Raw genomic sequence first — 25,666 nt, forward strand, 5'->3', positions numbered from 1 at the left:
CTTCAACTTCAAAAACCATGTGGCATGGACTTGTTACACTTTTACCCTTTGAGAGGCTCGCTGGGCCGAAAACCCGGAAGGGCGACCCAGGCAAAAGCTAGAGCAAGAGAAAAATACAAAAAGAAAGCAAAAAAAAAAATGCAAAAAAAAAAAAACAAAAAAGAAAAGAAAAGAAAAGAAAATGCGGAAAAGAAAAGAAAAAGAAAAGAACAAAAGAAAATGAATGAAAAGAAGCTTGCAAGGTCGAAAACCCGCATCGGGCGCCTTGGCAAAAGTTAGAGCCTGAAAAGTGAAGGTTAAAATACCCGAGTGTACCTTAACCGGAACTACGTGAGGCTTGATTCCCATGTTTGGGATACGTAGGCAACTTCATCATGAAGTCCAGCTCCCAACGCTTCCATGCAATGGTTTCGACTTCATCCCAAAGTCTAGTCGCCAACGCTTCCAAGGCGACTGTGTCCATATATTTGTTGTGACCGTCTTCGTCATCGCTGTGTCCAAGAGCTCGACCACCGCCAATGAAGACTGTTTGCAGACTACTGCGGGACCATCCAAACAAGGGGCAACTTTCCGTTGCCACGAGACGCCGTTCAAACCAGGGGCAATTTTCCATTACCTCCGATCCGAGGTTGCGCATCTCAAAGGGTAAGTTCCATGCTCGTTGAGCATCAGCCATTTGCAAAAATAGTCTTTGAAAATTTTCACTGAGGCTGACTATTTTCTCGAAAACTATTCCATTTTCCAAAACTGGACCATTGTCTTGGACCCAAAAAAGGAAAATTTTCAGTGCTTGCTGCCTGACTTGCATGGTTTCCAAATCAAAAATTGAACAAGTACGTTAATCCGACTCTCATTTTGATCAAAACTGTTTTAGTAGAAAGCAAAAAACGAAAAGAATGGTTAAAATGATGACCTAGGGGCACAGTTGAGTCAGGCGTTCTGTCTTTCCCCCGTCATCAACATACTTGCCAGGAGAGCACTCCGCCCTCCAGAAGAAATAGCCGTGAGCTAACGGCATCAGGCATGAACCCGCAACTCCCTATTCATTCATTAATCACCCCGGGGAGGGACGAAAAATGAGAGAGTGAAGAATAGAGAGGTGTAAGTCGAGAGAAAAAGTGAGAAAAGGGTTTTGAGAGAAAATCCGAGCTTGAGAGTCGAGTGAGGTGAGAATTGCAAATCAAAAGGGGATGGGAAACAATACCCAGATCGAACTGGCTCCTCGTGGTCCGAGGTCTCCATCTTCGCTAACTCGATTCTCAACCTTTGTTTTAGGTCTTTTTGGAGCGTGTCTCGTTGTGTGTAGGTCGTGTACCTTTTTGTTCGAGTCCTCCCCGCTGTGTTCAGTTGTAGGCTCAATACCCCGGTTTGAAAAACCCTCGTTTAATTTCAGAATTGTTTATACCCAGAATGCTGTGCCATTCTCTACATTGGAGCATGCTTCAACTCCAACCGGTTCCGTCTTTGAGCTCTGTCTTGTCAGATTGGGCCGTTCACTCAAGTTTGCTGTGTGCAGGATGAACCGAATGTTGTGCTAAGGGCTGTATGCAGATTAATCCCCAGTAGAGCAAGGGCTGTGTATCCAGAATCAGGCAGTGGGTTGCTTGGGTTATTTTGCTGTTGGCTATTTAGTTATCTAATTATTACAGTGCAAGTGTTCAATTTTCAGACAATCAATCAATTTCATTTACGTTGAGGTGCAGCATGATGGAATGCGATGCAATGCATGAGATATGTAAATGTAACACTTTTTAAGTAAAAATCTGTTCATTTCATAATCTTTTTCAAGTACAAAGTTTTGAGGAGAACAAAATCTGCCTGCGGCAGTACAAAGTATCCTGACTATCAAAAAAAGTACGAGAAAGAAGAAAAACAACAAAAATCTATGTCAAGCGACCCCAAGGGCCATCAGTCTGTCCTGGTCCTCTTCCTGGACGAGGGTCCAGGAGCATCATCAGCATCGTCGTCAGAGCCCGAGCTAGAACCGCCTCCGGTCTCCTCCTCTGATGACTCGAACTCCGCCTCTGCCTCCGCCTCTGACTCCTCGTCAACATCATCATCCGGGACTGGAGCTCGCGAGCTGCTCCCGACATGAGCGCGCCCCGCCTTGGAGCGGGGGAATGCTCGGCCCTCCTTATCTCTCCCTCGGGCAGGGACGGGAGGTCCAGCTGGAGCACCTCTTGCCATAGGAATCTGGAAAGGAGGCTGAAAAGGTACACAAAAGGGAAATGCATCAGTATACTGTGGACAGTTTAACGATGCAGAATGCAGTGTATGAGTACAGTGTGTGTATGCTGTGGGCAGTTTAACAGTGCAAAATACAGTGTATGAGTACAGTGTATGAATGCCGTGAGTAGTTTGTCAGTCCAGAATGCAGAGTACAGTGCAGAATGCAGTGTATGCAGTGTGTTAGATGCCGTGAGATCAGTGTATTAGGTGTTGTGCCGTGCATCAGATTATGTGAAGCAGTGTATGAATGGTTTGAGGCCAGTGTTAGAAGAACAAACCGGAATGCTGTAGAGGGCCAAGAGATCAAAGGTCTGCTGGAGCATCCCCATCATGGAGGCATTCATCTCCAATGACTGTCGGGTGTACGCAGAAGAAGCCTGCAAAAATATCAGATGCATCAATATTCTGTGGAGTATCAAATAAACTGAAATGAAATGAATATACAAGAGTGCAGTAATAATACCGGAGGCAAGTCGGGGATACCGACGAACTCGTGATCAGCTGGCGGAGGGGCGAAGGGGATCTGATAGGTCGCCCAACCCTGCCCTCGAAAAGTCAGTGCAGCAGGCAGAGCGGGCCAGCCAGTCCCCCGTCCTCCCTGGACTCCGCCCCTACCACGGACTCGGGCCCTCCTTGAAGCTCTTGCCCCAGCTCTCGCTCCCGTCCCAGCCGCTGGCGCCACGGGCCCGGCTCCCTCCGCTCGACGGCCGCCGCTCAGAGGTCGTATCAGGTACATCTGCACGTACTCCCGATAGTCGCCGATACCTCTGAAGCGGGCCTCCTCCCAGCCAATAGTGAAATCGTCCATCTGCTCGGTCGTGAGCCCCTCGGTCTCCCTCATATCCGCAGGAGGGTGAACCGGGACTATCTACTTAGGTAACCCTAGGGTCTGGCGTAGGAAACACTCCCCCAGGTACCAAGCCCGACAGACCGGGCCCTCCAACAAGATCCGAAAACGTGAGGTCTCATCGGCACCGGCAAACGGATCTCGAGTCACAGCTGGCAACGGAGCCCAAGGCTGCCAGGTGATCTGAAAATGTAACACAGTTTGTTATCTACTGTTATTGAAATATGCAGTGGAAAGGCAAAGCTTAAATAAACTGTAACTAAAACATACCTCGGCGGAAAAAGCCGAATGTCTCTCGTGGCCTCCGGGTGCATCTCGCGTCAAAGCGACGTGAAAACGGGACGACCAGAGGAGTCTCTGTGACTGGTACGGGAGCGAGCCTAGGAAAGTAGGCGTAAACCCACAACTGCAAGGTAAATACCAGTGCATTTATCAGATAAAGCAGAATACAGAATAAAGCAGAAATAGCAGAACCGTGTGATGTGCAGTGTATTGTGCAGAGTGTGCAGTGTGAGCAGTGTGCAGTCAGTATGAAGCAGAGTGTATGTGTGTGCCGTGTGTACAGTATACAGCAAGTATAAAGCAGATTACAGTGTGTGCAGTGTACAGAGTACAGAAAAGATAGAAAAGCAGAAATGAAAAGCAGAGAAGAAATGTACCTCCCAAGCCCGCCAATAGCCTCCGAGCAACTGGCCGCTGCCGCGGGAAGCCGAGCTCATGTATCCATAGAGGGTGGCCAGAGCGGCGCCGCCCCAATCATAATGAAGGATGTCCCGGACGTCCACCAGTGCGCTGAGAAGGCAGAGAGGCATGGTGTTCGCCCGGTCGGCGAAGATGGTCGTCCCGAATAAGAACATGAGGAAGCCGCGGGCGTACCTCTCCTCGGCCTCCGGGGTCATCGGATCTGCATCACCAAGAGTGTGTTGGACCCTAAACTGTACCTCGAACCAGGAGTACCGCACAAAACCTGGGCGAGCGAGAGGTGGGGCCTCCCCCAGCAGATGGACCTGAGCGGCAGTCCACTCATCCATGTCTATATCAAAGGGGATCGGATCACCCCCTACCCCGATGCCTGTGAGCATCGAGAAATCATAAGGGGTCATCGTCATGTCCCCTGCTGTAGAGAAATGAAAAGAATCGGTGGTGTCCCATCACCTCTCCGCCAGAGCGGCAAGGAGAGGTCTGCATGTGGTAAGCCTGGAAAGTCCTCGGTAGAAGGCGCCGAAGCCCGCTCGGTCCACTATGCGACGGACCGCGTCAGGGAGCTCGTCATACCACTCCCGAGCGCCAGTGTTCCCATACCCGCGGATGGTACGGGAGTCCTCCTTTAAACAGAAAATAACAATTGCAAAACAACACTCAAAATGCAGTTGTAAGAAGCATACAATATAGCATGCGTGCAAGTATAACAGATTTGAACAGCTATCGGGTGCCAGTGTGCCTACAGTGAACTACAGCGTGTGATGCGTCAGCGTGTTCGGGTGGTTCAGTACAGTATAGCATATGTGCATATGTTCAGATTCCAGCAGATATCGGGTGCCGGTGTTTGCAGTGGAATACAGTGCGCGCCGTGTGTTTGGGTGATTCAGGGCCAGTGCAGTGTGTGTGCATGTGTCAGTTTCAAGCAGATATCAGTTGTGTGTATGTTTACAGTCAACTACGGTGTATAGCCTATCGAACTAAAGCAGTTAAGGAGCGTAAATAAGCTACGACAGTTTTGTGCCCTACATTGCAGAAAGTAAAGTAGAGGAAAGAGAGTTACCTCGGAAATGCCGAAGGACAGGTGGGAGGTAGGCTCGCGCAGCAATAGCTCGGGTGGCACGTGCCTCTCGAAGCTCCGAAACTGGCGGAGTCCGTCGGGCGGCAGAACATGGATCGCCGGCTGGTAGGTCGCCGGGTCGAACGGGCGCTCGCGCAAAGGTAGAAGCTCGACCTCGGGATCCATCTCGTGGTCCGGGGGAGTCCCGCCGCGTGGAATGTCGTCCGCCATGTCGAGAATAACGAGAAAATAGCCGGAGGAAGGAAAATCGGGCTAGAATACGAAGAGTCAACCGAAAAGTCAACTCCCGGGAAGGCCGAAAATGACCGGAAAGGCCGGGATGTGAAAGGGCACGGAAATCAAGAGAAAAGGAAGGGGAACAAACTCCAAAAAGGCGGGAACACCAAACGAGGCACCGAAACAAAGTTTTGTTTGGTTGAAAATGTCCGAAACACGAAGGAAATCGCGAATCCAACGACGAAACGGGCGTAGAACGCGAAGAAACGGGCGAAAAAGGAGAGAAAAACGCTCTAGAGAGAGAGTGTGTGAGTTTTCAGCGGTGATGGAAATGAGAAAATAGGGTTTGAAACCCTATTTTAAAACACCCGAAGTGAAATCTCGAAACAGCCCCAACTCAGCAACTTTTTGCTGGTCGGCAATGTTTTGTGCCGGCCGGCATAACATTGTGCCGATGGATTTATTTCATAGCCGGTGGACAGCCGGTGGCCTCCCCTTCCGGCCGGTGGTGTTCCCACAGCCTTGTTTAGGCCATATGAGTAGTTTGTGGTCTTCATAGCTGAAGAAAGTGCAAGAAAGTGCATCTCCGACGCTCAACCGGTCTCCGTTGTGACCTCGGGTCGTGTCTTCTGTGCGTGGCACTCGAATTCATGCAAGGTGTATCCTTTTTGTATCCTTTTAAATTCAAAAGTTGCCCCATGTGCGTTGCACGCATTCATCGCACTACTTCGGTGCATTACATCGCGCTGTCATGCGCCTCACATTCGCATTGTTATGCACATACTACATGCGTTGTAACACGCACCCCTTGCATTGTCATGCACATCTCTCATGCATTGTCATTACAGTTTTATTCTGTGCATTGTCGTGCATTCCGAAACACGTGCGTTGTTACGCATTTTAGTCCATTCCATGTGGCATGCGTGTCACACTTAGCATCATCTTACATTCCGTGTGGCATGCGTGCTACACTTGCATCATTTTGCATCTTATGAGGCATGCGTGTCTCATTTATTTCATTTGTATTATTTTGCATCGGCATGCGTGCCCCATTTTGCATCAGCACGCGTGCCCCATTTGCATTGGCACGCGTGCCTTACTTTCATCGGCATGTGTGTCACTTTTTCATTGGCATGCGTGTCGTCATTTGCATAGAGCATGCAATCAATCGCACTGTTTTGTGCATTGCATTTCAATCACGCTATTTTGCGCACCTCAATCGCACTGTTTTGTGCATTTCAAATCACTCGCGCTGTTTTGTGCATCGCACTGTTTTGTGCATTTCAAATCACTCGCGTTGTTTAGCGCATCGCACTGTTTTGTGCATTTCAAATCACTCGCGTTGTCTAACGCATCGCGCTTTCTTGCGCATCGCACTGTTTTGTGCCTTTCAAATTGCTCGCGCTGTTTTGCGCATCTCACTGTTTTGTGCATTTCAAATCAATCGCACTATTTTGTGCAGTTTAATTGTTCGCGTTGTTTTGCGCATCGCACTATTTTGTGCAGTTTATTGTTCGCGCTGTTTTGCGCATCGCACTATTTTGTGCAGTTTAATTGTTTGCGCTGTTTTGCGCATCGCACTGTTTTGTGCAGTTTATTGTTCGCGCTGTTTTGCGCATCGCACTGTTTTGTGCAGTTTAATTGTTCGCGCTGTTTTGCGCATCGCACTGTTTTGTGCAGTTTATTGCTCGCGTTGTTTTGCGCATCGCACTGTTTTGTGCAGTTTATTATTCGCGCTGTTTTGTGCATCGCACTGTTTTGTGCATTGTATTTCAATCGCGCTGTTTAGCGCATTGCACTGTTTTGTGCATTTCAATCGATCGCACTGTTTTGTGCCTTGCATTTCCATCGCGCTATTTAGCGCATCGCACTGTTTTGTGCACTTCAAATCGATCGCATTGTTTTGTGCATTTCAAATCAATCGCACTGTTTTGTGCATTTGAAAATCACTCGCGCTATTTTGCACACCGCATCGCACTGTTTTGTGCACCTTACTTGCATCTTGCATGTATCCTCTCGCGCTATCTTGCGCACCTCACTTGTACTTGTTAGTACATTGCATTGTTTTGAATATGAACCGGCTTCGTGTAGCGTATAAGTCCAATTTTCAAAATTTTGCATTCTTTGTGGCATGCGTGTCACACTTGCATCATTTTGCATCTTATGAGGCATGCGTGTCTCATTTTTATCATTCTGCATTCCGTGTGGCATGCGTGTCACACTTGTGTCATTTTTGCATCTTATGAGGCATGCGTGTCTCATTTGTTTCATTTTGCATTTCGTGTGGCATGCGTGTCACACTCGTATCATTTTGCATCTTATGAGGCACGCGTGTCTCATTTGTATCATCTTGCATCATGCTTCATTTGCATCGGCATGAGTGTCCCATTTTCGTTGGTATGTGTGTCGTCATTAGCATTAGCATGCGTGCCTCATTCTTGCATTGTCATGCATGTTCGCCCGGTCTGGCGAGACCTTAAACACGCACGGCGGTCTGGCGAGACCTTAAACACGCCCGGTCTGGCGAGACCTTAAACACGCTTGGTCTGGCGAGACCTTAAACACGCACGGTCTAGGTGACCTTAAATCCTTTGGAGGTGTGAAACCTTCGGTGCATTGTCATGCATACATTTTGCATCCCGGTCTAGGAGACCCTAAATCCTCTGAAGGTGCAATTCCTTTGGTGTTTGTCGTGCCCGAACGACTTTCGGTGGTCTGGTAAAGCCACCTGCCTATGTTTGCGATGAGTTCCTAGAAGACCAACTGGGATGGTGGAAACTAGAGTTCGAACGGCTAACGCCTAGAACGTAAAGGTTCGGGAGTTCCGAGACTAAAGTCTGGTTTAAATACCCAGGGGTGTATCCTCGACTTGAAATCTGTATGGAAGCCCCATAGATTGAAGCAGCATGTCAGCGCCTCAGTTCTGGATACTGAACCAACCTAGTATATCGCCCTCTTGGTAAGATAGGGAAAGTTGCAGTCATAGTCATTGCATCATAGTGCATTGTCATGCATTTCCATTGTAGCCTGCATGCATCCATTGCATTTTCCCCAGTAGATTGCATCATACTGCATTTTGTAAATATCCATAACATTGCATATTTGTAAATATTGCATCGTAGTTTGCATGCATTCATTGCATCACCTTCCATCTATGGCTCTCGCCTTTCCATGTTGAGCTTGGTCTGGTATGTGCCCTTACTTTTCACGTTAAAGCACAGTTCTGCATGTGTACGCGCCTATTCCACGCTGGTATGTTGGTTTGAGGGTTGCGGCACCTTTTCTGTGTTAGACATGGCTCGTATGCGTACATGCCTTTCCTAGGCAAGATTTGGTTTGACCCGCGTGCCATATCCATTGCATTGTAGTTTGCATGCATTCATTGCATCACCTTCCATCTATGGCTTGTGCCTTTCCATGATTGAGCTTGGTTTGGTATGTGCCCATACTTCTCATGTCGAAGCATAGTTCAGTGGACCGTTCTATGTTAGACATGGCTTGTATGTGTACATGCTTTGCCTAGGCAAGATTTGGTTTGGCCCGCGTGCCATATCCATTACCCCCTCCCCAGCATTTTCATTTATATATTACATTGTAGTGTAATTTTTGCATCCGGCATTAGGATTATTGTCCTTTCTCCAGCGGGTTGTTTCCCCACTTATGTCAATCCCCCCCAATACTTGTTCTTGTGTCTGTCTACAATGCTCATAGTTCAGTTGACCGTTCTATGGTAGACAGACTTGTTACCTCCATCAATCTATTTGAAATAGGTGTGGTCTCGAACCACTCGTGATTGTGATTCAATTTCTTTGCATGTAATTTGCATTGTTTCAATTACATTGTATCTTCATTTGCATTGTTTATACGTTGTTTTGTATATATTGCATATCATTTTGCATCCATTCTTGCATTGTCATGCATGTTGCTAACGACATTGTACCTGTTAAGTTTGTTTTCTTTTCAGGCACAATATTGTATGTACGGTTCATTTGAGGCTGGTGCAACCAGACGAGCCGCACAGGTATTATATCCTCCGAGTGAGACGTATTGAGAATTACATAATTCTCTTACATCCTTTCTGCATTGTAGTGTAGTTTGGTGTATGCTAGCTTAAAATTGTCGCATGTGTGCTTCGTTACAGCTTTCTTTGCATGATCATAAGTTATGTCCGGCTCTGTGCATTGTCTTGCATTTTGCCCCTGCCTTCGGGCGCATACCTTGCTTGTCTTGCATGTTTGTCTGAGTCTTCGGCCTTGTCAAAAATGGGTCGTCTCTGGGCTTTGACATTCACTCCCGTCATTGTTATGACTTTCTAGTTCTGTCAAAGAGGGGCAACTGTAGACACCCCATTTTTGACCGTCCTCAAGACTCGGACGTCACCGTTTGAACACTCGGTGATTATCCATGTTTGTGTTCGTTTGGAGTTCCCGGAGGTCTCGGCTCGTGCGCCTTGCCTCAGGATCTCCGAACTTGACTGTTTAGTGTCTGGTTTTACACCAAACACTTGTGTTTTGCCTTGGAGAGGCAGGGAATGCCTTGTGAGGCATCCCCACTCACCACCGGCAGTGGCTAGAGGCCACCGGCTGGTTTTTGCTGCCATCGGCACTATTTGTTGCCGGTCGGCACATTTTGTTGCAGGTCGGCACTATTTTCTGCCGGTCGGCACTCTTTTTTGCCAAAATGGCATTTTTGGCCGGCCGACTACTGTGCATCTGCTTTTGCAGATATTTTAAGACAGCTGTCTTGCTTTTGGCTCCCCTCCATACACGTGTATGGAGGGATTTCTCTCTTGGAAGCTTGTCTTGTAAGCTTTACAAGACAATAAGCTTCAATAAAGAGAAGCCTTGTCTCTTGGCCTTAGGGTTGGAGACTTTAGACATTTTAGAGACAAAAAAACACAGAGAGAAGCTCTGGTTTTTAGGGTTAGGATCCATACATATCCTATCTCTCTTTTTCTCTCTTTGTGCTCTAGGTGTTTTGTGTCTTACTATTGCACATAAACACCTAGTGTTTCACCTTTGTCTAGCTACTGAGGTTCTAAGGGACTGATTTTAGTGTTTTGGTGTTGGATTCAAGCCAAGGAAGGCCATTGGAGCATCATTGTTGAAGAGGTCTTCAAGGGTAAGAATCTCACCCCTTTATTCCCCATTTTTGCACCTTATTTCTACCTATCTTAGAACTATTTTTGTGCTTAGTGTATAATACAAAAAAGTTCTATTTTTTAGTCCTCTTGATTGTTTATTAAGAGTGTTTTGTGGTTTGAGGGTGTTTGACCCCTCTTAGGCCTTGAAAGGCCTCATTTTGTGCTATTTTGTGCTAGTTTCGGGCCTTTGGTGGTTGGGCCTCTACACCACTGAAATCTTGAGGGATTTCAGTGGTGGATATGGTGCCTTGAAGTCTCTAAAATGAGAGGGCCACCCCCTCTCCTTGTTGTCCTTGAAATGGACCATTTTTTGCCTCTTGAGGGAGCACCATGTTAGAGTGTGTATTGACCATGTCTTGGCTGCTTTCCATTCTTAATATGTTGTATTATACCTCTGTTTTTTGTTGGTTTTGGTACACCATGCATGCTTAGCATACCTACCATGTAATGCCATGTTATTGCCTCAATGTGCCTTAGGTTGTTAGCCCTTGTTAGAGCTTGTTTTAGGCTTAGTCTTGTGAAGATTTTGTGCATATTTTGCCATGTTCTAGGTCTGTCCTAGGTTGTATGGGTCGGATTTGGCATGCATCATATAGCCTCTTTGCATTTTGGCTTGTTGGCCTTAAGTATGTGAGTGTGTAGCATGCCATTTTTGCATTGATTTGGGTGATTTGGGACCATCCACCATGTCATTTCAGACCTTATAGTATGCTTGTATGCTTGCTTTAGTTGTCCCTTTAATGCCTTGTAAGGTTGTCATCTCATGCTCCATGTTCGTGCCTTCATGTATGCCACCACCATGTTTAGGCCCCTAGGATGTCATGTCATTGTGTTCTTAGCTTTGTTTTAACATGCTAAACCTCTGATCTTGGTCCTTCCTTTCATGCCATGTTTGGTCTTGCTAAGAGTAGTTCAATACTCCCTTTAGCTTACTTTGAGCTTTGATCATGCTAGCATGCATTGCTTGTGTTAATTGGTTGGTTTGGAACCTCTAATTCATGCATATTCATTGCTTACTTTGCATGCCATTTGCCCACATTATGCCTCTCCCAAGTGTGCTTGAGAGTTGCCTTTTTATGCTTAAGTGTTGGTCCTTGTGTGCATGCATGTTTGCATGCCATTTAGCCCTCATTTTATAGCACTTTGGCTACTGTTTTAGGCCTATCTAGAGTTGCCTAAATCATGTATAAGTCCATCTTTGCATCCATTTGCATGGCCCCATGTTTGCTTGTATGCTTGCATAAGTGCCTTGCCATGCCATGTTGCATTCTTAGCTTGCATGCCTAGGTTGCATTGCATCTTGCATGCATGCCTTGTTCCTTGACTTGGTGATAGGAATTGGTCCTTGATTTGTGTGTTTGGCTTGCATTTCATTTGACATGAAAGTTGCATACTTGATCACTTGGGCCATCATGCATGGAAATGCGTGATTGGTGGTCCGAGAATCGAGACACATGCCCCCTTTGAGTCACAAACATGATAGGGGACATGAATGGTGCATATATGGTTTGAATTGTGCTGCCATGCTTTGCCTTGCCCTCTGTTGCTGTCAATTGCAGATTCTGCAGGAACACTTTGCCGACCGGCAGTGTCAAGTGCCGACCGGCAATCCCTTCTCTGCCGACAGATTCATTTTGTGCCGATGGCCATAACACAGTGCTGGTGACAATTCTATTCAGCCGGTAGCACTCCTCAGTGTCCAAGGAACCAGTTCTGAGATTTTGGCAGCCTCCAGAGGAGTAAAGGAAGGAAAACAGAGGCAGCCTATGCATGGCGGTGCACTTCCGAGCGAGACCCGAGCACGTGTTGCATCTGGCCCTCCTCTCGAGGCGGTTTTACTGCTTTTCTTAGCTTATTTAATTTGTTAATTAATTAGGCAATTTGTAATATTAATTAGCTTGCGTAGTTAATTAATTTGTAATATTTGTTCGGTCCCTCCGAGTGAGGGCAAATCTGTAATAAGTGTGTGTGAGTGGTGTGTATGTCTTCCAATCCCCACATCTTTCTTCCCTTTTACTTACCTGCTTTGATGGTTAGTATTAGGGCACGTTTAATTTAGCATACCTTATGCTATGCATGCGTGCATTCATGCATTTGTATTGCATGCACTAGGCTCGGTACATCACGCTAACTGCATTTGTACTTCAATTCCAAATTGAATACGTGCATCGATTGATCGCATTTCACATGCCATGTTTAGGATTAGCCGAGCCTATCTAGTTGCATCCTGTATGTGTTGCATTAGTCAAATTGACATGAACTAGGACATGCATGTTTGCTAACTAGTTTATTGTTTTGGCACGGAGTACGATGTAAGTATTTTCCTGCTTTAGCATCTCGCATGCGTGTGAATGCTATCATGACAGCATGTTTACCATGTGGCTAGATGCTTATGTGATAAACTGTTTTAATGCCTGTGGGTGAAGGTTGGGTTGTTTGAGTTGGGAAAACTCGTTGAAATCCGTGTTTTAGCCTACTTGCGAGTAGCAAATTCTAAAGCACTTTTTCGAAACAAACGGCCTTCAAAATCGGAATTAGGCAATCTAGTCTATACTTGTTTGCTGCGCGCATAACATAGTAATGCTAGGCTAATAATTGGTATAAGAACACATAACGTCTTCAAAAAAGGATATCATGGTTAGTAGAGGCCGGTCTTCGGACCGGGCGAAAGGGGGTGCTCATAGCTGACCTTCCCCGATCGTACCCAAGCTCCCGAGCCGAGACAACTCCGGTGATGACGGACATGTGGCCTTCGGCACCGAGTTAGGGTTTCCTAAATTTCCCCATTAAAAAATATTTAGGTGGCGACTATGTATCTGGCAAAGCAGTCCATGTTTGGCACCACTTTTTCAAAAATCTGTTTCTCAAAACGATTTGCCAGATTTGGTTCAGATTAAGAACCGCGACAACAATATCGCGAGTCCGAACTGTAGTAGCGAGGGCCCCCTCCGCGGGCGCGTCCACAAATACTGGGACACTTATTCGGACCCTCTTGCTTGATGACAGATATGTAATTATGGTGTTTACTTGCCATTTCTCATGCATTAGGGTTTAAACACTGGGACACTTTTTCGGACCCACTTGCATGATGGCAGATATGTAATGATGGTGTTTATTTTCCATTTCTCATGCATTAGGGTTTAAATACTCGGACACTTATTCGGACCCTCTTGCATGATGGCAGATATGTAATTATGGTGTTTACTTGCCATTTCCCATGCATTAGGGTTTAAACACTCGGACACTTATTCCGACCCTCTTGCATGATGGCAGATGTGTAATTATGGTGCTTACTTGCCATTTCTCATGCATTTGGGCTTAAACGCTCGGACACTTATTCGGACGCTCTTCCATGATGGCAGATATGTAATTATGGTGTTTATTTGCCCTTTCTCATGTGTTAGGGTTTAAACACACAGACACTTATTCAGACCTGCTTACGTGATGGCAGATATGTAATTATGGTGTTTACTTTCCATTTTTCATGCATTAGGGTTTAAACACTCGGACTCTTATTCGGATCCTCATGCATGATGGCACATATGTAATTATGGCGTTTATTTATCATTTCTCATGCATTAGGGTTTAAACACTCGGACACTTATTTGGACCCTCTTGCACGATGGCAGATATGTAATTATGGTGTTTAATCGCCATTTCTCATGCATTAGGGTTTAAACACTCGGACACTTACTCCGACCCTCTTGCATGATGGCAGATATGTAATTATGGTGTTTAGTAGACATTTATCGTGCATTAGGGTTTAAACACTCGGACACTTATTCGGACCCTCTTGCATGATGGCAGATATGTAATTATGGTGTTTATTTGCCATTTCTCATGCATTAGGATTTAAACACTAAGACACTTATTCGGACCCTCTTGCATGATGGCAGGTATCTAATTATGGTGTTTATTTGCCATTTCTCAAGCATTACGGTTTAAATACTCGGACACTTATTCGGACCCTCTTGCATCATGGCAGATATGTAATTATGGTGTTTATTTTCCATTTCTCATGCATTAGGGTTTAAGTACTCGGACACTTATTCGTACCCTCGTGCATGACGGCAGATATGTAATTATGGCGTTTACATGCCATTTCTCATGTATTAGGGTTTAAATACTCGGACACTTATTCGGACCCTCCTGCATCATGGCCGATTTGTAATTATGGTGTTTACTGGCCATTTCTCATGCATTAGGGTTTAAACACTCGAACATTTACTCGGACCCTCTTGCATGATGGCAGATATGTAATCATGGTGTTTATTTGCCATTTCTCAAGGGTTAGGGTTTAAACACTCGGACACTAATTCACACTCGCTTAGGTGATCGCAGATATGTAATTATGGTGTTTATTTGCCATTTCTCATGCATTAGGGCTTTAACACTCGGACACTTATTCGGACCCCCACGCATGATGGCAGATATGTAATTATGGTGTTTATTTATCATTTCTCATGCATTAGGGTTTAAACACTCGGACACTTATTCGGACCCTCTTGCATGATGGCAGATATGTAATTATGGTGTTTATTTGCCATTTCTGATGCATTAGGGTATAAATTCTCGGACACTTATTCGGACCTTCTTGTATGATGGCAGATATGTAATTATGGTTTTTACTTGCCATTTCTCCTGCATTAGGGTTTAAACACTCGGACACTTATTCGGGCCCTCTTGCATGATGGCAGATATGTAATTACGGTGTTTATTTGCCATTTCTCATGTATGAGGGTTTAAATACTCGGACACTTATTCGGACCCTCTTGCATGATGGCAGATATGTAATTGTGGTGTTTACTTGCCATTTCTCATGCATTAGGGTTTAAACACTCGGACACTTATTCGGACCTTCTTGCATGATGGCAGATATGTAATTACGGTGTTTATTTGCCATTTCGCAAGGGTTAGGGTTTAAACACTCGGACACTTATTCACACCCGCTTAGGTGATGGCAGATATGTAATTATGGTGTTTATTTGCCATTTCCCATGCATTAAGGCTTTAACACTCGGACACTTATTCGGACCCCCATGCATTACGGCAGATATGTAATTATGGTGTTTATTTATCATTTCTCATGCATTAGGGTTTAAACACTCAGACACTTATTCGGACCCGCTTGCATGATGGCAGATATGTAATTATGGTGCTTACTTGCCATTTCTCATGCATTAGGGTTTAAACACTTGGACACTTATTCGGAACCTCACGCATGATGGCACATATGTAATTATGGTGTTTATTTATCATTTCTCACGCATTAGGGTTTAAACACTCAGACATTTATTCGGACCCACTTGCATGATGGCAGATATGTAATTATGGTGTTTAATCACCATTTCTCATGCATTAGGGCATTAACACTCGAACACTTATTCGGCCCCTCTTGCATGATGGCAGATATGTAATTATGGTGTTTACTTGCCATTTCTCATCCATTAGGGTTTAAACACTCGGACAGTTATTCGGACCCTCTTGCAAGATGGCAGATATGTAATTATGGTGTTTATTTGCCATTTCTCAAAGGTTAGGGTTTAAACACTCGGACACTTATTCACACCCGCTTAGGTGATGGCAGATATGTAATTATGGTGTTTATTTGCCATTTCTCATGCATTAAGGCTTTAACACTCGGACACTTATTCGGACCCCCATGCATGATGGCAGATATGTAATTATGGTGTTTATTTATCATTTCTGATGCATTAGGTTTAAACACTCAGACACTTATTCGGACCCTCTTACATGATTGCAGATATGTAATTATGGGGCTTGCTTGCCATTTCTCATGCAATAGGGTTTAAACACTCGGACACTTATTCGGAACCTCATGCATGATAGCAGATATATAATTATGGTGTTTATTTATCATTTCTCATGCATTAGGGTTGAAACACTCAAACACTTATTCGGACCCTCTTGTATGATGACAGATATGTAATTATGGTGTTTAATCACCATTTCTCATGCATTAGGGCTTTAACACTCGGACACTTATTCAGACCCGCTTACGTGATGGCAGATATGTAATTATGGTGTTTACTTGCCATTTCTCAAGCATTAGGGCTGTAACACTCGGACACTTATTCGGACCCTCATACATGATGGCAGATATGTAATTATGGAGTTTATTTATCATTTCTTATGCATTAGGGATTCAACACACAGACACTTATTCGGACCCTCTTGCATGATAGCAGATATGTAATTATGGTGCATACTGGCCATTTCTCATTCATTAGGGTTTAAACACTCGGACACTTATTCGGACCGTGTTGCATTATGGCAGATATGTAATTCTGGTGTTTAATCACCATTTCTCATGCATTAGGGCTTTAACACTCGGACACTTATTCGGACCCTCCTGAATGATGGCAGATATGTAATTATGGTGTTTATTTGCCATTTCTCATGCATTAGGAATTAAACACTCGGACACTTATTCGGACCCTCTTGCATGATGGCAGATATGTAATTATGGCGTTTACTTGCCATTTCTCACGTATGACGTTTTAAACACTCGCACACTTATTCGGACCCTCTTGCATGATGGCAGATATGTAATTATGGTGCTTACTTGCCGTTTCTCATGCATTAGGGTTTAAACACTTGGACACTTATTCGGAACCTCATGCGTGATGTCACATATGTAATTATGGTGTTTATTTATCATTTCTCATGCATTAGGGTTTAAACACTCAGACATTTATTCGGACCCACTTGCATGATGGCAGATATGTAATTATGGTGTTTCATCACCATTTCTCATGCATTAGGGCATTAACACTTGGACACTTATTCGGCCCCTCTTGCATGATGGCAGATATGTAATTATGGTGTTTACTTGCCATTTCTCATCCATTAGGGTTTAAACACTCGGACACTTATTCGGACCCTCTTGCAAGATGGCAGATATGTAATTATGGTGTTTATTTGCCATTTCTCAAAGGTTAGGGTTTAAACACTCGGACACTTATTCACACCCGCTTAGGTGATGGCAGATATGTAATTATGGTGTTTATTTGCCATTTCTCATGCATTAAGGCTTTAACACTCGGACACTTATTCGGACCCACATGCATGATGGCAGATATGTAATTATGGTGTTTATTTATCATTTCTGAGGCAATAGGTTTAAACACTCAGACACTTATTCGGACCCTCTTACATGATTGCAGATATGTAATTATGGGGCTTGCTTGCCATTTCTCATGCATTAGGGTTTAAACACTCGGACACTTATTCGAAACCTCATGCATGATCGCAGATATATAATTATGGTGTTTATTTATCATTTCTCATGCATTAGGGTTTAAACACTCAAACACTTATTCAGACCCTCTTGCATGATGGCAGATATGTAATTATGGTGTTTAATCACCATTTCTCATGCATTAGGGCTTTAACACTCGGACACTTATTCGGACCCTCTTGCATGATGGCAGATATGTAATTATGGTGTTTACTTGCCATTTCTCATGCGTTATGGTTTAAACACTCGGACACTTATTCAGACCCGCTTACGTGATGGCAGATATGTAATTATGGTGTTTATTTGCCATTTCTCAAGCATTAGGGCTGTAACACTCGGACACTTATTCGGACACTCATGCATGATGGCAGATATGTAATTATGGTGTTTATTTATCATTTCTTATGCATTAGGTATTCAACACACAGACACTTATTCGGATCCTCTTGCATGATAGCAGATATGTAATTATGGTGCATACTGGCCATTTCTCATGCATTAGGGTTTAAACATTCGGACACTTATTCGGACCCTCTTGCATATGGCAGATATGTAATTCTGGTGTTTAATCACCATTTCTCATGCATTAGGGCTTTAACACTCGTACACTTATTCGGACCCTCTTGAATGATGGCAGATATGTAATTATGGTGTTTATTTGCCATTTCTCATGCCTTAGGAATTAAACACTCGGACACTTATTCTGACCCTCTTGCATGATGGCAGATATGTAATTATGGCGTTTACTTGCCATTTCTCATGTATGACGTTTTAAACACTCGCACACTTATTCGGACCCTCTTGCATGATGGCAGATATGTAATTTTGGTGTTTACTTGCCATTTCTCATGCATTAGGGTTTAAACACTCGGATACATATTCCGACCCTCTTGCATGATGGCAGATATGTAATTATGGTGTTTACTTGACATTTCCCATGCATTAGGCTTAAACACTCGGACACTTATTCGGACGCTCTTGCATGATGGCAAATATGTAATTATGGTGTTTATTTGCAATTTCTCATGCGTTAGGGTTTAAACACTTGGACAGCTATTCAGACCCACTCACGTGATGGCAGATATGTAATTATGGCGTTTAATTGCCATTTTTCATGCATTAGGGCTTTAACCCTCGGACATTTATTCGGACCCTCATGCATGATGGCAGATATGTAATTATGGTGTTTACTAGCCATTTTCATGCATTAGGGTTTAAACACACGGACACTTATTCGGACCCTCTTGCATAATGGCAGATATGTAATTATGGTGTTTACTAGCCATTTCTCATGCATTAGGGTTTAAATACTAGGACACTTATTCAGACCCTCTTGCTTGATGACAGATATGTAATTATGGTGTTTAGTTGCCATTTCTCATTCATTAGGGTTTAAACACTGGGACACTTATTCGGACCCTCTTGCATCGTGGCAGATAAGTAATGATAGTGTTTATTTTCCATTTCTAATGCATTAGGGTTTAAATACTCGGACACTTGTTCGGACCCTCTTGCATGATGGCAGATATGTAATTATGGTGTTTACTTGCCATTTCCCATGCATTAGGGTTTAAACACTCAGACACTTATTCTGACCCTCTTGCATGATGGCAAATATGTAATTACGGTGCTCACTTGCCATTTCTCATGCATTTGGGCTTAAACCCTCGGACACTTATTCGGACGCTCTTGCATGATGGCAGATATGTAATTATGGTGTTTATTTGCCCTTTCTCATGCGTTAGGGATTAAACACACGGACACTTATTCAGACCCGCTTACGTGATGGCAGATATGTAATTATGGTGTTTACTTTCCATTTTTCATGCATTAGGGTTTAAACACTCAGACACTTATTCGGACCCTCATGCATGATGGCAGATATGTAATTATGGCGTTTATTTATCATTTCTCATGCATTAGGGTTTAAACACTCGGACACTTATTTGGACCCTCTTGCACGATGGCAGATATGTAATTATGGTGTTTAATCGCCATTTCTCATGCATTAGGGTTTAAACACTCAGACATTTACTCCGACCCTCTTGCATGATGGCAGATATGTAATTATTGCGTTTACTTGCCATTTCTCATGCATTAGGGTTTAAACAATCGGACACTTATTCGGACCCTCTTGCATGATGGCAGATATGTAATTATGGTCTTTACTTGCCATTTCTCATGCATTAGGGTTTAAACACTCGGACACTTATTCGGTCCCTCTTGCATGATGGCAGATATGTAATTGTGGTGTTTACTTGCCATTTCTCATGCATTAGGGTTTAAACACTCGGACACTTATTCGGACCCTCTTGCATGATGGCGGATATATAATCATGGTGTTTATTTGCCATTTCCCAACGGTTAGGGTTTAAACACTCGGACTCAAATTCACACCCGCTTAGGTGATGGCAGATATGTAATTATGGTGTTTATTTTCCATTTCTCATGCATTTGGGCTTTAACACTCGGACACTTATTCGGAACCCCATGCGTGATGGCAGATATGTAATTATGGTGTTTATTTATCATTTCTCATGCATTAGGGTTTAAACACTCAGACACTTATTCGGACCCTCTTGCATGATGGCAGATATGTAATTATGGTGCTTACTTGTCGTTTCTCATGCATTAGGGTTTAAACACTCGGACACTTATTCGGAACCTCATGCTTGATGGCAGATATGTAATTATGGTGTTTATTTATCATTTCTCATGCATTGGGGTTTAAACACTCAGAAACTTATTCGGACCCTCTTGCATGATGGCAGATATGTAATTATGGTGTTCACTTGCCATTTCTCATGCATTAGGGTTTAAACACTCGGACATTTATTCGGACCCTCTTGCACGATGGCAGATATGTAATTATGGTGTTTATTTGCCATTTCTCAAGGGTTAGGGTTTAAACACTCGGACACTTATTCACACCCGCTTAGGTGATGGCAGATATGTAATTATGGTGTTTATTTGCTATTTCTCATGCATTAGGGCTTTAACACTCGGACACTTATTCGGACCCCCACGCATGATGGCAGATATGTAATTATGGTGTTTATTTATCATTTCTCTTGAATTAGGGTTTAAACACTCGGACACTTATTCGGACCCTCTTGCATGATGGCAGATATGTAATTATGGTGTTTATTTTCCATTTCTGATGCATTAGGGTTTAAATTCTCGGACACTTATTCGGACCCTCTTGCATGATGGTAGATATGTAATTATGGTGTTTACTTGCCATTTCTCCTGCATTAGGGTTTAAACACTTGGACACTTATTCGGACCCTCTAGCATGATGGCAAATATGTAATTACGGTGTTTATTTGCCATTTCTCATGTATTAGGGTTTAAATACTCGGACACTTATTCGGACCCTCTTGCATGATGGCAGATATGTAATTGTGATGTTTACTTGCCATTTCTCATGCATTAGGGTTTAAACACTCGGATACTTATTCGGACCCTCTTATATGATGGCTGATATGTAATTATGGTGTTTACTTGCCATTTCTCATGCATTAGGTTTTAAACACTCGGACACTTATTCGGACCCTCTTTCATGATTTCAGATATGTAATTATGGCGTTTATTTGCCATTTCTCAAGGGTTAGGGTTTAAACACTCGGACACTTATTCACACCCGCTTAGGTGATGGCAGATATGTAATTACTGTGTTTACTTGCCATTTCTCATGCATTAGGGCTGTAACACTCGGACACTTATTCGGACCCTCATGCATGATGGCAGATATGTAATTATGGTGTTTATTTATCATTTCTTATGCATTAGGGATTCAACACTCAGACACTTATTCGGACCCTCTTGCATGATAGCAGATATGTAATTATGGTGCATACTGGCCATTTCTCATGCATTAGGGTTTAAAGACTCGGACACTTATTCGGACCCTCTTGCATGATGGCAGATATGTAATTATCTTGTTTAATCACCATTTCTCATGCATTAGGAATTAAACACTTGGACACTTATTCGGACCCTCTTGCATGATGGCAGATCTGTAATTATGGCGTTTACTTGCCATTTCTCATGTATGACGTTTTAAACACTCGCACACTTATTCGGACCCTCTTGCATGATGGCAGATATGTAATTTTGGTGTTTACTTGCCATTTCTCATGCATTAGGGTTTAAACACTCGGACACTTATTCCGACCCTCTTGCATGATGGCAGATATGTAATTATGGTGTTTGCTTGCCATTTCTCATGCATTAGGGCTTAAACACTCGGACACTTATTCGGACGCTCTTGCATGATGGCAGATATGTAATTATGGTGTTTATTTTCCACTTCTCATGCGTTAGGGTCTAAACACTTGGACAGTTATTCAGACCCACCCACGTGATGGCAGATACGTAATTATGGTGTTTACTTGCCATTTTTCATGCATTAGGGCTTTAACCCTCGGACATTTATTCGAACCCTCATGCATGATGGCAGATATGTAATTATGGCGTTTATTTATCATTTCTCACGCATTAGGGTTTAAACACTCAGACACTTATTCGGACACTCTTGCATGATGGTAGATACGTAATTATGGTGTTTAATCGCCATTTCTCATGCATCAGGGTTTAAAGACTCGGGCAGTTACTCCGACCCTCTTGCACGATGGCAGATATGTAATTATGGTGTTTACTAGCCATTTCTCATGCATTAGGGTTTAAACACACGGACACTTATTCGGACCCTCTTGCATGATGGCAGATATGTAATTATGGTGTTTACTTGCCACTTCTCATGCATTAGGGTTTAAATACTGGGACACTTATTCGGACCCTCTTGCTTGATGACAGATATGTAATTGTGGTGTTTACTTGCCATTTCTCATGAATTAGGGTTTAAACACTGGGACACTTATTCGGACCCTCTTGCATATGGCAGATATGTAATGATAGTGTTTATTTTCCATTTCTCATGCATTAGGGTTTAAATACTCGGACACTTGTTCGGACCCTCTTACATGATGGCAGATATGTAATTATGGTGTTTACTTGCCATTTCCCATGCATTAGGGTTTAAACACTCGGACACTTATTCCGACCCTCTTGCATGATGGCAAATATGTAATTATGGTGCTCACTTGCCATTTCTCATGCATTTGGGCTTAAACACTCGGACACTTATTCGGACGCTCTTGCTTGATGGCAGATATGTAATTATGGTATTTATTTGCCCTTTCTCATGCGTTAGGGTTTAAACACACGGACACTTATTCAGACCCGCTTACGTGATGGCAGATATGTAATTATGGTGTTTACTTTCCATTTTTCATGCATTAGGGCTTAAACACTAGGACACTTATTAGGACCCTCATGCATAATGGCAGATATGTAATTATGGCGTTTATTTCTCATTTCTCATGCATTAGGGTTTAAACACTCGGACACTTACTCCGACCCTCTTGCATGATGGCAGATATGTAATTATGGTGTTTAGTAGCCATTTATCATGCATTTGGGTTTAAACACTCGGACACTTATTCGGACCCTCTTGCATGATGGCAGATATGTAATTATGGTGTTTATTTTCCATTTCTCATGCATTACGGTTTAAATACTCGGACACTTATTCGGACGCTCTTGCATGATGGCAGATATGAAATTATGGTGTTTATTTGCCATTTCTAATGCATTAGGGTTTAAGTACTCGGACACTTATTCGGACCCTCTTGCATGACGGCAGATATGTAATTTTGGCTTTTACTTGCCATTTCTCCTGCATTAGGGTTTAAATACTCGGACACTTATTCGGACCATCTTGCATGATGGCCGATTTGTAATTCTGGTGTTTACTTGCCATTTCTCATGCATTAGGATTTAAACACTCGGACAATTATTCGGACCCACTTGCATGATGGCAGATATGTAATTATTGCGTTTACTTGCCATTTCTCATGCATTAGGGTTTAAACGCTCGGACACTTATTCGGACCATCTTGCACGATGGCAGATATGTAGTTATGGTGTTTATTTGCCATTTCTCAAGGGTTAGGGTTTAAACACTCGGACACTTATTCACACCCGCTTAGGTGATGGCAGATATGTAATTATGGTGTTTATTTGCATTTCTCATGCATTAGGGCTTTAACACTCAGACACTTATTCGGACCCCCACGCATGATGGCAGATATGTAATTATGGTGTTCATTTATCATTTCTCATGCATTAGGGTTTAAACACTCGGACACTTATTCGGACCCTCTTGCATGATGGCAGATATGTAATTATGGTGTTTATTTTCCATTTCTGATGCATTAGGGTTTAAATTCTCGGACACTTATTCGGACCCTCTTGCATGATGGCAGATATGTAATTATGGTGTTTACTTGCCATTTCTCCTGCATTAGGGTTTAAACACTCTGACACTTATTCGGACCCTCTTGCATGATGACAGATATGTAATTACGGTGTTTATTTGCCATTTCTCATGTATTAGGGTTTAAATACTCGGACACTTATTCGGACCCTCTTGCATGATGGCAGATATGTAATTGTGGTGTTTACTTGCCATTTCTCATGCATTAGGGTTTAAACACTCGGACACTTATCCGGACCCTCTTACATGATGGCTGATATGTAATTATGGTGTTTACTTGCTATTTCTCATGCATTAGGGTTTAAACACTCGGACACTTATTCGGACCCTCTTGCATGATTGCAGATTGTAATTATGGTGTTTATTTGCCATTTCTCAAGGGTTAGGGTTTAAACACTCGGACACTTATTCACACCCGCTTAGGTGATGGCAGATATGTAATTATGGTGTTTACTTGCCATTTCTCATGCATTAGGGCTGTAACACTCGGACACTTATTCGGACCCTCATGCATGATGGCAGATATGTAATTACGGTGTTTATTTATCATTTGTTATGCATTAGGGATTCAACACTCAGACACTTATTCAGACCCTCTTGCATTATAGCAGATATGTAATTATGGTGCATACTGGCCATTTCTCATGCATTAGGGTTTAAAGACTCGGACACTTATTCGGAACCCTCTTACATGATGGCAGATATGTAATTATGGTGTTTAATCACCATTGCTCATGCATTAGGGCTTTAACACTCGGACACTTATTCGGACCCTCTTGAATGATGGCAGATATGTAATTATGGTGTTTACTTGCCATTTCTCATGCATTAGGAATTAAACACTCGGACACTTATTCGGACCCTCTTGCACGATGGCTGATCTGTAATTATGGCATTTACTTGCCATTTCTCATGTATGACGTTTTAAACACTCGCACACTTATTCGGACCCTCTTGCATGATGGCAGATATGTAATTTTGGTTTTACTTGCCATTTCTCATGCATTAGGGTTTAAACACTCGGACACTTATTCCGACCCTCTTGCATGATGGCAGATATGTAATTATGGTGTTTACTTGCCATTTCTCATGCATTAGGGCTTAAACACTCGGACACTTATTCGGACGCTCTTGCATGATGGCAGATATGTAATTATGGTGTTTATTTTCCACTTCTCATGCGTTAGGGTTTAAACACTTGGACAGTTATTCAGACCTACTCACGTGATGGCAGATATGTAATTATGGTGTTTACTTGCCATTTTTCATGCATTAGGGCTTTAACCCTCGGACATTTATTCGAACCCTCATGCATGATGGCAGATATGTAATTATGGCGTTTATTTATCATTTCTCACGCATTAGGGTTTAAACACTCAGACACTTATTCGGACACTCTTGCATGATGGCAGATATGTAATTATGGTGTTTAATCGCCATTTCTCATGCATCAGTGTTTAAACACTCGGGCAGTTACTCCGACCCTCTTGCACGATGGCAGATATGTAATTATGGTGTTTACTAGCCATTTCTCATGCATTAGGGTTTAAACACACGGACACTTATTCGGACCCTCTTGCATGATGGCAGATATGTAATTATGGTGTTTACTTGCCATTTCTCATGCATTAGGGTTTAAATACTGGGACACTTATTCGGACCCTCTTGCTTGATGACAGATATGTAATTACGGTGATTACTTGCCATTTCTCATGAATTAGGGTTTAAACACTGGGACACTTATTCGGACCCTCTTGCATGATGGCAGATATGTAATGATAGTGTTTATTTTCCATTTCTCATGCATTAGGGTTTAAATACTCGAACACTTGTTCGGACCCTCTTACATG

Source organism: Camellia sinensis, unplaced genomic scaffold, assembly GCF_055761805.1.
Source record: "Camellia sinensis isolate YWXY unplaced genomic scaffold, ASM5576180v1 Unanchor6, whole genome shotgun sequence".
Classification (NCBI taxonomy): Eukaryota; Viridiplantae; Streptophyta; class Magnoliopsida; order Ericales; family Theaceae; genus Camellia; species Camellia sinensis.